General features: G+C 45.2%; 1 protein-coding gene across 1 annotated transcript in view; it reads right to left on the bottom strand.

The window, feature by feature from the left end:
- Positions 1-13,461, bottom strand: part of PDIK1L (PDLIM1 interacting kinase 1 like) — a 36,009-nt gene extending 22,548 nt beyond the window's left edge. The window contains exon 1 of the mRNA XM_069756458.1: positions 13,395-13,461. The gene's annotated coding sequence lies outside the window, so the exon portion shown is untranslated. The remainder of the gene's footprint in view (positions 1-13,394) is intronic.
- Positions 13,462-13,809: the final 348 nt, after the last annotated feature.

Below are 13,809 nucleotides of genomic sequence, written 5' to 3'. Positions count from 1 at the left end.
ATAGCTGTGCCATATAGTGCTCTACACCGTTCATTGTGCCCCATTGCTGTGCCATATACGGTGCTCTGCACCGTTCATTGTGCCCCATTGCTGTGCCATATACAGTGCTCTGCACCGTTCATTGTGCCCCATATCTGTGCCCATATACGGTGCTCTGCTCCGTTCATTGTGCCCCATTGCTGTGCCATATACGGTGCTCTGCACCGTTCATTGTGCCCCATATCTGTGCCCATATACGGTGCTCTGCACCGTTCATTGTGCCCCATTGCTGTGCCATATACGGTGCTTTGCACCGTTCACTGTGCCCCATTGCTGTGCCATATACGGTGCTCTGCACCGTTCATTGTGCCCCATAGAAATCTCTGCCGCCGCTGCTGCAATTAAAAAAAAAAAAAAAACACATACTCACCTCCCTTGATTGCAGCTCCCGGCGTCTCGTTCCGGCGCCTCCATCTTCCCGGCGTCTCTGCTCTGACTGATCAGGCAGAGGGCGCCGCGCACACTGTATGCGTCATCGCGCCCTCTGCCTGAACAGTCAGAGCGCAGACGCCGGGAAGATGGAGGCGCCGGCCGGGAAGATGGAGCGGCGCCCGGCGGCTGGAACGAGGACAGGTGAATATGCTATACTTACCTAGACCTGGCGATCCTCGCGCTGTCCCTCTGCCTGGTCTTCGGTGCCGCAGCTCTTCCTGTCAGCGGTCACCGGCACCGCTGATTAGAGGAATGAATAGGCGGCTCCGCCCCTATGGGAGGTGGAGCCGCTTATTCATATCTCTAATGAGCGGTCCCACGTGACCGCTGAAGAGGGGAAGAAGCTGCAGCACAGAAGGCCGTGGGATGGCAGGGACAGCGCGAGGATCGCTGGGACTAGGTAAGTATACCTCAGCGCCCTCACCCCCTCACCCGCCGACCCTGCCACCCACATTGACTCGAGTATAAGCCGAGAGGGGCACTTTCAGCCCAAAAATTTGGGCTGAAAATCTCGGCTTATACTCGAGTATATACGGTAACTCTCTAATTTAAGGGCATAAAAACTAAGAGTTTGAAAATTGCTAAATTTTCATAATTTCCAACAAATTTTTGTTTTTTTACACAAATAAATGCAAGTCATATCGAAGAAGTTTTACCACTATCATGAAGTACAATATGTCACGAGAAAACTGTGTCAGAATCACCAGGATCCGTTGAAGCGTTTCAGAGTTATGACCTCATAAAGTGACAGTGGTCAGAATTGTAAAAATTGGCCCTGTCACTTAGGTGAAAACAGGCTTTGGGGTGAAGGGGTTAATATTTTTTTTATTAATTATTTTTGCAGCAACTGGGGGCTGCCGTTTTGCTTTGCAGGAGTGTAAGATACTTACACTCTGTAAATATGGCTGCCCTGGGCATAGGAGATAGCAGTTGCCTGCCGACCCTATACCTTGCATTGAGCTGCTCCCTGCTGTGATCTGGGCATGCCCCCTGGGCTGTCCAGATCACAGCAGAGGGAGGAGATAGGTGCCATTTTTCTTGAGCCCACAGAGTATACTGTGAGCTCCACTTTCTCCCTATAATCGCAGGAGCAGCGCAGTTCTAGGAGGAGACAGGATGGGAGGGGGTGGTGGTGCAGCAGTCATATCTAATCCTACCCTGTGTGATACTGTCTGCTAGGCCTTGTATCTAAGCTGCAGGCTGCTATTTTTAGGCTGGTGAGGGCCAAAATCCATGGGCGTCGCCAGCCTGAGAATACCAGGCTGCAGCTGTCTGCTTTTTCCTGGTTAACAAAAAGAGGGAAACCCCACGCTGGTTTTTTTTTTTTTTTTTTTAAATTAAAAAGAGGGGACTTCTCTCTGTGCTTTCCTCCACTACCTGTGTCATGTATGTCCGGCTGTGTCACAAGATTCACCGTTATGTAAATCAGTACACGTGTAGTAAGCTGCATTCCGCACTTAATACGCATGTGACTAGGAAGATAATGCAGTTTTACCGCATGAAAGTGCATGGGTAATTTACGCACCGGAGTGTCTCCACTAAACTGACATGCTGGGGTCTGGAAAGATGCTCCAGATGTCCATCTCTGCGGGTGAGCCGCCAGCATCGGTGCACGCATAGTGGACATGGGTTTTCTTGAAATACCATGCACTATGATGTAACAGCTGGACGCTGCAGGTTTGGACATTGTGAATGTACGCAACGTCCAACCTGCAGCGTTTACAGACCGTGGGAACATATTCAATATATCTACAAACAGGAAATAACTTGTTTTCCTTCCCAGAAGCCAACTTTCAATTACCGTACATACTCGAGTAGAAGCCGAGATTTTCAACCAAAAAAAATGGGCTGAAAGTGCCCCACTCTGCTTATACTCTAGTCATGGTAGGCAGGATTGGGGGGTGGGGGGGGTGTCTTTGGGTGAGGGGGAGCGACAACGGTCACATACTCACCTGCTCCAGGCGCGGTCCCTGCATGTCCCATGGTCTCCGGCACCTTCTTCCTCTGTTCAGAGGGCCCGTGGTACCGTTCATTAAAGTAATGAATATGGAGCCGCATATTCATTACTGTAATGAACGGTACCAGTGACCGCTGAACAGAGGAAGCTGCAGGCACCGGAGACCAGCTGCCGGGAGAAGCTGCCAGGGACCGCGCTGGGAGTAGGCGAGTATTTGATATTCACCTGTCCCTTGCTCCAGCGTCGGCGCCGCTCCGTCTTCTGCAGTGACTGTTCAGGTCAGAGGGCGCGATGACGTATTAGTGTGCGCGCCGCCCTCTGCCTGAACAGTCAGTGCGCAGAGACGGTACGCTGAGGAGCAGCGACGAGAGGAGAGTATGTCATTTTTTTTATTGCAGCAGCATTATATGTGGCACATTGTTATATGGAGCGTTTATGAGGCCATAATGAACTGCATGGAGCATTATATGGGGCATATTTGTATATGGAGCATCTATGGGGGCCATAATGAACTACATGGAGCATTATATGTGGCACATTTGTATATGGAGCACTATATGAGGCGTATTTTAATATGGAGCATCTTATGGGGCCCATCATGAACTGTATGGAGCATTATATGGGGCGTCTGATTAAATATGGATATTCAAAAACACTTAACCTACTGATGTCTCAATTTTACTTTTATTGGTATCTTTTTATATTTGAAATTTACCAGTAGCTGCTGCATTTCCCACCCTAGGCTTATACTCGAGTCATTAAGTTTTCCCACTTTTTTGTGGCAAAATTGGGGCGGGGGTTTGGCTTATACTCAGGTCGGCTTATACTAGAGTATATACGGTACCTTAGAAGCAGATTTAGTGCAGATTTTACTTGCGTTAAACCCTGAGCAAATACTGAGCCATTCTTGACCGTGTAAACATACCCCAACACATTTTTCCATTGTCCAATTTTTATGTGAGCTTATTTTTGTGGCATAAACCAATTTTTGTACCATTTTTGGTACATACTACTTTATCACTATTTATTTAATCTTTGTGAGGCAGGATGAGTAAGAGCCAGCGATTCGGGTATTTCTCTTACATGATTTATAGTATGGGATAAATATATACAGTACAGACCAAAAGTTTGGACACACCTCATTTAAAGATTTTTCTGTATTTTCATGACTGAAAATTGTACATTCACACTGAAGGCATCAAAACTATGAATTAACACATGGGGAATTATATACTTAACAAAAAAGTGTGAAACAACTGAAAATATGTCTTATATTCTAGGTTCTTCAAAGTAGCCACCTTTTGCTTTGATGACTGCTTTGCACACTCTTGGCATTCTCTTGATGAGCTTCAAGAGGTAGTCACCGGAAATGGTTTTCACTTCACAGGTGTGCCCCATAAATGGGGTTGGGACCATCAGTTGTGTTGTGCAGAAGTCTGGTGGATACACAGCTGATAGTCCTACTGAATAGAATGTTAGAATTTGTATGATGGCAAGAAAAAAGCAGCCAAGTAAAGAAAAACGAGTGGCCATCATTACTTTAACCCCTTCATGACCAGGGGTTTTTTCGTTTTTCCGTGTTCGTTTTTCGCTCCCCTCCTTCCCAGAGCCATAACTTTTTTATTTTTCTGTCAATTTGGCCATTTTGCGGGACGAGTTGTACTTTTGAACAACATCATTGGTTTCAGCATGTCGTGTACTAGAAAACGGGAAAAAAATTCCAAGTGCGGTGAAATTGCAAAAAAAGTGCAATCCCACATTGGTTTTTTGTTTGGCTTTTTTGCTAGGTTCACTAAATGCTAAAACTGACCTGCCATTATGATTCTCCAGGTCAGTACGAGTTCATAGACACCTAACATGACTAGGTTATTTTTTATCTAAGTGGTGAAAAAAATTCCAAACTTTGCTAAAAAAAAAAAAAAAAAAAAAAAAAAAAAAAAAAAGCGCCATTTTCCGATACTCGTAGCGTCTCCATTTTTCATCATCTGGGGTCGGTTGAGGGTTTATTTTTTGCGTGCCGAGATGACGTTTTTAATGATAGCATTTCGGTGCAGATACGTTCTTTTGATCGCCCGTTATTGCATTTTAATGCAATGTCGCGGCGACCAAAAAAACGTAATTCTGGCGTTTCGAATTTTTTTCCCGCTATGCTGTTTAGCGATCAGGTTAATACTTTTTTTTAATTGATAGATCAGGCGATTCTGAGCGCGGCGATACCAAATATGCGTAGATTTGATTTTTTTTTTATCGATTTATTTTGATTGGGGCGAAAGGGGGGTGATTTAAACTTTTATGTTTTTTTTATTTTTTTTCACATTTTTTTAAACTTTTTTTTTTAACTTTTGCCATGCTTCAATAGCCTCCATGAGAGGCTAGAAGCAGGCATAGCACGATCGGCTCTGCTACATAGCAGCGATCTGCTGATCGCTGCTATGTAGCAGAATTGCACGTGTGCTGTGAGCGCCGACCACAGGATGGCGCTCACAGCGACGGGCAATCAGTAACTATGGTTACCATTCACAAGCATCGCCGACCCCCGATCATGTGACGGGGGTCGGCGATGACGTCATTTCCGGCCGTCCGGCCGGAAGCGGTAGTTAAATGCCGCTGTCTGCGTTTGACAGCGGCATTTAACTAGTTAATAGGTGCGGGCAGATCGCGATTCTGCCCGCGCCTATTACGGGCACATGTCAGCTGTTCAAAACAGCTGACATGTCCCGGCTTTGGTGCGGGCTCACCGCGGAGCCCTGCATCAAAGCAGGGGAGCCGGCATCGGACGGTATAGTACGTCCGATGCTGGTAAGGGGTTAAGAGATGAAGGTCAGTCAGTCCAAAAAATTAGGAAAGCTTTGAAAGTGTCCCCAAGTGCAGTGACAAAAACCATCAAGTGCTATAAAGAAACTGGCTCACATGAGGACCGCCCCAGGATATAAGACCAAGTGTCACCTTTGCTTCTGAGGATAAGTTTATCCGAGCCACTAGCCTCAGAAATTGCAGGCTAATAGCAGCTTAGATTAGAGACCAGGTCAATGCCACACAGAGTTCTAGCAGCAGACACATCTCTACAACAACTGTTAGGCCGGAATCACACCCAGCGAGATACAGCCAAGTCTCGCAGGCTAAAACCAAGCTCTGGCACCAGCACTCCAGAGTGGAGCGTGTGGCCACAAAGCAATACTTGGAGCCGCACGCTCCGCTCCGGAGTGCCGATGCCAGAGCTTGTTTTTAACCTGCGAGACTCGGCCGTATCTCGCTGTAGTGTGACTCCGGTCTTGAGAGGAGACTTTGTGCAGCAGGCCTTCATGTTAAAATAGCTGCTAGGAAACCACTGCCAAGGACAGGCAACAAGCAGAAGAGACTTGTTTGGGCTAAAGAATACAAGGAATGTACATCAGCCCAAAGCACAGATTTCCACTGGTCTAATGAGTCCAAATTTGAGATCTTTGGTTCCAACCACCGTGTCTTTGTGCGACGCAGAAAAGGTGAACGGATGGACTCTACATGCCTGGTTCCCACCGTGAAGCATGGAGGAGGTGGTGTGATGGTGTGGGGGTACTTTGCTGGTGACACTGTTGGGGATTTATTCAAAGTTGAAGGCATACTGAACCAGCTTGGCTACCACAGCATCTTGCAGAGACATGCTATTCCATCCGGTTTGCGTTTAGTTGGACCATCATTTATTTTTCAACAGGACAAAGACCCCAAACACACCTCCAGGCTGTGTAAGGGCTATTTGACCAAGAAGGAGAGTGATGGGGTGCTACGCCAGAACCTGCCTCCACAGTCACCAGACCTGAACCCAATCGAGATGGTTTGGGGTGAGCTGGACCGCAGAGTGAAGTAAAAAAGGCCAACAAGTGCTAAGCATCTCTGGGAACTCCTTCAAGATTGTTGGAAGACCATTCCCGGTGACTACCTCTTGAAGCTCATCAAGAGAATGCCAAGAGAATGCCAAGAGTGTGCAAAGCAGTCATCAAAGCAAAAGGTGGCTACTTTGAAGAACCTAGAATATAAGACATATTTTCAGTTGTTTCACACTTTTTTGTTAAGTATATAATTCCACATGTGTTAATTCATAGTTTTGTTGCCTTCAGTGTGAATTTACAGCTTTCATAGTCATGAAAATACAGAAAAATCTATGTATGCATGTATGTATTTTTTATTTATTTATTTTTTTTCAACTCCATCAAGCCGCAGCTCTTGTTTATTCCCTCCCCTTCTTCCCAGAGCCATACATTTTTTTTATTTTTCTGTCAATAAGGTTATGTTAGGGCTTGTTTTTTGCAGAACAAGTTGTACTTTTAAACGACCCCATTGGATTTACCATATCGTGTACTCAAAATCAGGAAAACAAAATCCAAGGGCGGTGAAATTGCAAAAAAAGTTCAAATCCATTTTTTTATTTATTTATTTTTTAAATTGAACAAATACTAAAACTGACCAGCGATTATGATTCTCCAGGTCATTACGAGTTCATAAACACCAAACATGTATAGGTTCTTTTTTTTTTTTTATTTAAGTGGTGAAAAAAATCCATAGTGGAGGCTTTCCTGAAACGGAAAGTACTTGCAAGCAGCATAATACAAAGAATAGCAGGTTTACCCAGAATCCTTTGCAGTAGGCGGAGCTATGCAAATCATCTCTTTCCACCCCAGTCTAATCCACAGCGCTTGGAACCGCCAAGCGTGCAATGCTGCGGATTAGTTTCTAAATACGCTTGGCGGTTCCAAGCGCTGTGGATTAGACTGGGGTGGAAAGAGGTGATTTGCATAGCTCCGCCTACTGCAAAGGATTCTGGGTAAACCTGCTATTCTTTGTATTATGCTGCTTGCAAGTACTTTCCGTTTCAGGAAAGCATCCACTATGTATTTCCTTTAAGTAGAGGGCTTTTCGGTCTCTTTCGTCCCGCTACATTTAGCCCAACTTGGGTCTCTCCCTAAGGTGGCTAGCATATATGTATGAAAAAAATCCAACATTTCTTTTAAAAAAAAAAAAATTGTAATTTTCTGAGACCCGTAGCATCTCCATTTTTTTGTGATCTCGGGTTGGGTGAGAGCTAACTTTTGTCATGATACCATTTTGGTGTAGATCTGATCTCTTGACAACCCGTTATCAGATTTTAAGGCAATGTCGCGGCGACAAAAAAAAAAAAAAAGTAATTCTGGCATTTTGACTTTCTCTGTTACGTCATTTTGCTATTGGGCCAATTTTTTTTTTTTTTTTTTATATCGGGCAATTCTAAACGCGGTGATACCAAATGTGTATGTTTGATTTTTTTTTAAATGGTTTTATTTTGAATGGGGCGATTTAAACTTTTAAAAAATATTTACTTATTTTTTTCTACTCTTGCCATGCTTCAGCAGTCTCCATGGGAGACTAGAAGCTATCATAACCCGATCGGCTCTGCTACATACAGGCGATGATCAGATCGCCTGTATGTCGCAGAATTACCATATATACTCGAGTATAAGCCTACCCCCCTAATTTTGCCACAAAAAAACTGGGAGAACTTAATGACTCGAGTATAAGCCTAGGGTGGAAAATGCAGCAGCTACTAGTAAATTTCAAAAATAAAAATAGATACCAATAAAAGTAAAATTAATTGAGACATCAGTAGGTTAAGTGTTTTTGAATATCCATATTGAATCGTGCCGGGACCACGCCAGGAGCAGGTGAGTATTATTACACGGCTCCGCTCCCCCTCCCCTGCCGACCCGTGGGTATGACTCGAGTATAAGCCGAGAGTGTTACTTTCAGCCCAAAAAAGTGGGCTGAAAATATCAGCTTATACTTGAGTATATACAGTACTAGCTTGCTATGAGTGCCGACAACCAGGCGGTACTCAGCAATCCAGTACTGACAACCATAGAGGCCTGCAGGAGAACTCTGGTTTTCATGGCAACCCATTAGTGAGCCACGATCACGTGACGGGGGTCACCGATGGGCGGATTTCAAACGATTGCTGAAAGCACATGATAAATGCCGCTGTCAGAGTTTGACAGTGGCATTTAACGAGTTAATTGCAGTGGGTGGATCACGATTACATCAGCGGCTGTTCCAGGCATGTCAGCTGTTCAAAACAGCTGACATGTGCCGGAAAGATGTGGGCTCAGTGCCGGAGCCCACATCAAAGGGGGAGACACGACATGTGCCGTACTAGTATGGCGCATGTCGTGAAGAGGTTAATGTGTCAAGCATAATGGTGGGCCATATATACCAGAATGGTGATGGGGCCCTGTACAATGGTGTGAAAAAGTGTTTATCCCTTTCCGATTTCCTATTCTTTTGCATGGTTGTCACACTTAATGTTTTAGAGCAAACAAATTTAAATATTAGACAAAGGATAACACAAGTATCAAAATGCAGTTTTTTAATGAAGATATTTATTATTAAGGGAAGAGGAAATCCAAATTTACAGGGCCCTGTGTGAAAAAGTGATTGTCCCCTAAACTTAACTGGTTTGGCCACTTTTAGCAGAAACAACTGCAATCAAGCGTTTGCGATAACTGGCAATTAATCTTTTTACTATGCTTAGGAGGAATTTTTGCCCACTCATCTTTGAAGAACTGTTGTAATTCTACCATGCTGGAGGGTTTCTGACCAGGAACCGCCTTTTTAAGGTCATGCCACAGCATCTCAATCAGATTAAAAGGTACCTTCACACATAACGATTTAATTAACGATATCGTTGCAACGTCACGCTTTGTTAACAAAATCGTTATGTGTGACAGCGACTAACTATCAGGCGCCTGCTGGGAGATCGTTGGTCGTGGGGAATGATCAGGACCTTTTTTTGGTCACTGATCACCCGCTGTCATCGCTGGATCGGCATGTGTGACACTGATCCAGAAATGTGTTCACAGGTAACCAGGGTACAGGGCCGCGCTTAGTAACCCGATATTTACCCTGGTTACCATTGTAAAAGTAAAAAAAAAAAAAAAAAAAAACACACTACATACTTATATTTTGATGTCTGTCACGTCCCCCGCTGTCAGCTTCCCTGCACTGACTGTCAGCGCCGGCCGTAAAGCAGAGCACAGCGGTGACGCCACCGCTGTGCTCTGCTTTATGGCCGGCGCTGACAGTCAGTGCAGGGAAGCTGACAGCCGGAGCGCGTGCATTAGCAGCGCTCCTGCCGAAAGCAGTTTTAACCCTGTGGACGCCGGCAGGGGACGTGACAGACATCAGAATGTGAGTATGTAGTGTTTTTTTATTTTTACAATGGTAGCCAGGATAGATATTTACCCTGGTTACAAGTGAACACATCGCTGGATCGGCGTCACACGCCGATCCAGCAATGACAGCGGGTGATCAGCGACCAAAAAAAGGTCCTGATCATTCCCCACGACCAACGATCTCCCAGCAGGGGCGTGATCGTTGGTCGCTGTCACACATAACGAGATCGTTAGCGGGATCGTTGCAACGATATCGTTAACGAAGTCGTTATGTGTAAAGGTACCTTTAAGCTGTTCAGAGATGGATTTGCTGGTGCGTTTTGGATCTTTGTCCTGCTGCATAACCCAATTGCACTTCAGCTTGAGGTCATGAATAGTGATGAGCGAATATGTTACTCGAGATTTCTCAAGCACGCTCGGGGGTCCTCCGAGTATTTTTTAGTACTCGGAGATTTAGTTTTTCTTGCAGCAGCTGAATGATTTATATCTGTTAGCCAGCATAAGTACATATGGGGATTCCCTAGCATCCAGGCAACCCCCACATGATGAATAGTCGCTGTGCTCTTTGTGTAATTTTAGTCAAATGGTTCATCACTGTTCCATGTTTTCGCCATTTGTTTAATAATAGCTCCAACTGTGATTTGGTGGAACCCCAAAGCTTTAGAAATAGCTTTATAACTTTTTCCAGACTCTGATTTCAATTACTTTGTTTCTCACTTGCTCCAGAAGGTCTTTGGATTACAGCACCATGTCTAGATTTTAAGTACTTCTGGTCCACTTCATTTTGTCAGGCAGGTCCTATTAAGTGATTTCTTGATTGAGAAAAGGTGTGGAAGTAATCAGGCCTACGTGTGGAATGGGTATTTGAACTCGGCTTCCCAAAGATGTGACAAACCAGTAAATTTATGTTTTAAGAGGGCTATCACCTTCACACAGGGCCCTGTAGATTAGGATTTCCTTTCCATTTAATAAAGGCCTTCATTTTAAATCTGCATTTTGTGTTATCCTTGTATAATATTTTAATTGGTTTAGTGATCTGAAACATGTAAGTGTGACAAACATGCAAAAGAATAGGAAATCAGGAAGTGGGTAAACACTTACACACCATTGTATACCAAGATGCGGTCATGAAGGGACTGTCCACACAGAATAAGGGTATGTGTCCACGTGCAGTAAACGCTGCGTGTTTGACGCTGCATAGGGACGCAGCGTCCAGATGTTACAGCATATTGGAGGGGATTTAATGAAATCCCATCTCCACCATGCGTGGCAACACGCACGCGGCGGCCCTGCGACTCCGGATATGCTGCACGTCTTTTCAGATCGCAGCATGTCCGTATATAGCCCCCATCCTCTGGAACTCTCTGCCCCAACACGTCCGACTATCAACCACAGTCGGATCCTTCAGACGGAACCTGAAAACTCATCTGTTCAGGAAAGCCTACAGCCTGCACTGACACCGCTGCTGCCTCATCACTATCGAAGCTACCGCCTCACCAACACCGGAGCTCCTGCAACCCTCAACCTACTGTCTCCTTCCCCATAATCCTGTAGAATGTAAGCCCGCAAGGGCAGGGTCCTCGCCCCTCTGTATCAGTCCGTCACTGTTAGTTTGTTTACTGTATGTGATATTTGTAACTTGTATGTAACCCCTTCTCATGTACAGCACCATGGAATCAATGGTGCTATATAAATAAATAATAATAATAATATAGCACAGGGCCCTATGGTGGGGAGCGATGATCCCGGATGTGTGCTATGAACACATCCGGCATCATCGCGTCCCAGAAAGGGGGCAGGGCTTACCGCAGAGCGGGTTTGCCGCTCTGACGATACCGCCGGCCATCCTGAACGTGGACCCGCAGCCTAACTGTTCCAACTAAGTACTGCTGCTTAGTGCTTCACATTGGGGCCAGTCATTTAAACACACTTGACAGCTGATTGACAGCTCTGGCTTTATAGAGCCAGAGAAAGGAGGCGATAAAGGGAAAACAAGCAGATGGGAAAGTGTATGTAAATGATTGGCCCGGCCATGGAGCACGAGCATCTGTATTTGGTTTGAACAGTGATTCTGTGCTGACAGAGTCCTATTAGGTCGCTTTCACACATCAGTTTTTTGCCGTCAGGGACGGTCAGGCAAATTTTAAAAAAACAGATCTGGCAAAAGTTACCGTCAGAGCTGTTTTTTTTTTTCTCGTAGACTTGCATTAGCGCCGGATGGCCTCACGTTTCATCTGTTTTTTGCCGCATCAGTCTAAAATTCATTTTCCAGCAGCTGAAAAAAAAAACAAAAACAAAAAAAAAACACGGACATAAGAACGTTTTTTCTGTCCGCCAAAAAAGACGGATCCAGCGAAAAACAGATGAAATGTGAGGTCAAATGATGTAATCTGGAGACGGATTCCATTTTTTTTTTCCTTACATAAATCAAGTATTTTCCATTCTGGGGTCACCGGGAGATCCACATACTCTGATCCGGTGAAAAAACAGATCCGTTGCATCAGTTTTTCACAATTTGCGACAGATCCGCTTTTTAAAAAATTTGCCAGATTATGACTGACGTAAAAAAAAAATTGATGTGTGAAAGCAACGGTAAAGAGACATTGTCAGCACAGAATGACTGTTCAACAAATTACACAACAAATTACAGGCACTCTGTGCTATATGGAGGGGCTAATCATTTAAATACCTTCCCACCTGCTGGTTTTCTACCTCTACCCTCCATGCTTTGACAGTTCAGTCTTGGAGATAGATGGAAACCAAGCAAGTGTGAAGGTGCAATAGACGGTTTGGTCCCACCAGGATGCATAGTGTGCCTGTACTTGGGGTTAGAACAGGCCTCCTGTGCTGACAAGACTTCCTTTAATTATACAGTCTGTCTGGGTATCCTCATCGTTTTATTTTTTTATTAGTGTATATGGAGGGGACAAGTTTTATGGAGCACTGACAAGAGCAGAGAAAATTTTTTAATTTATCCCCTTAGTAATATCACACCTCAAATTAATCAAAGGGAACAAAGTAAGGTTCAATTTACAGCATCAGGACTTCCACTTAAAGTGGAAGCCATGATAGGTCCATATGGACCTCGCTTGGATTTGTCCCAAGTGCTGCCTACAGGAGTGCACTGCTCCCCTGCCTCCGGAGGTCCAGAGTAGTGTTGCCAACAGAGGCAGCGTGATCTCCGCAGCATCGGAGGACTGTAGATGGGCACTAAAGCTTGCCCGATCCAGCAACCTACAGCGCCTCAGAGCAGATGGTAACCCTGGAACATTGGCAACGGGCAGTAAACAAAGTTAAAAATCTTTGTTCTAGAGAACAGAGCATTTTTTTTAACAACAAGTTAAATGCACATTATCTACTTTAATCATTTGTGACAACTCCTATAAACCAGTCTCTGCAGAATTCCCACTTGCCAGCATTTGTTGGTCGGATTGGGGGGCACCCTGGAGGATAGCCATTCCAGCAGTCGTACTGTGGCATCCCCGTGGTACAGTATGCCAATGCCCTGATAACACTCACTACAAGGGATGTCACCCACTGTGTGGTGGCAGCCCCATGTAACTGTACACAGGCCTGCACCTAACATGTAACCCCTGGCCTGCACACACGCCTACCCTATTGTGCAGCCACAGTGGAGATTACTGCACATTATTATTCAGCACCTCAGCTCTATCCTTGCCCCAGCACAAGCGCCTGGAACATTGATGTGACCAGAAGACAAGGTGTCCACAGCACCCAGCTACTGTGCGAGCCGAGGGCAATGAAACAACAGTCATTTTCTGTGCTCTCACCTCAGCTTTCCTCTCCTGTGGCCGCCGCCATTTTCCTCCGCTCGCTCCCAAAAGCTCGTGCTTGAGGTATGACGACACACAATGAAAACCCGCGCATGTGCCTGAGCGCAGTGGTTCTAGAGGCCTAAGGGCGGGGCCTGAGCAGTGACGTAACGCTGCTGTGTGGCGGGAAACAGAATGCGCTGAGAGCGCGAAGGAGGCGGAGAACGGCTGACTATAGAGAATTGCTCCGTGCCCAGTGTGATTGCCACTTACCTGGGGCGATGTGTGAGGACTCGCTGCCATTCCATGGGTTACTGATATATTATTTTTATACATGTTTATGGGCAAATCGACTATACTGTGTCCAAACTGGTGTCATCTCTATTCTATATGGAAACCGTATGGAAAATAGTATTCTCACCTGTACCAGGGC

The sequence above is a fragment of the Ranitomeya imitator genome, chromosome 3, assembly GCF_032444005.1.
Source record: "Ranitomeya imitator isolate aRanImi1 chromosome 3, aRanImi1.pri, whole genome shotgun sequence".
NCBI lineage: Eukaryota > Metazoa > Chordata > Amphibia > Anura > Dendrobatidae > Ranitomeya > Ranitomeya imitator.
Note: the sequence above shows the minus strand (reverse complement) of the source record. Positions and strands in the feature narration are given on the sequence as shown.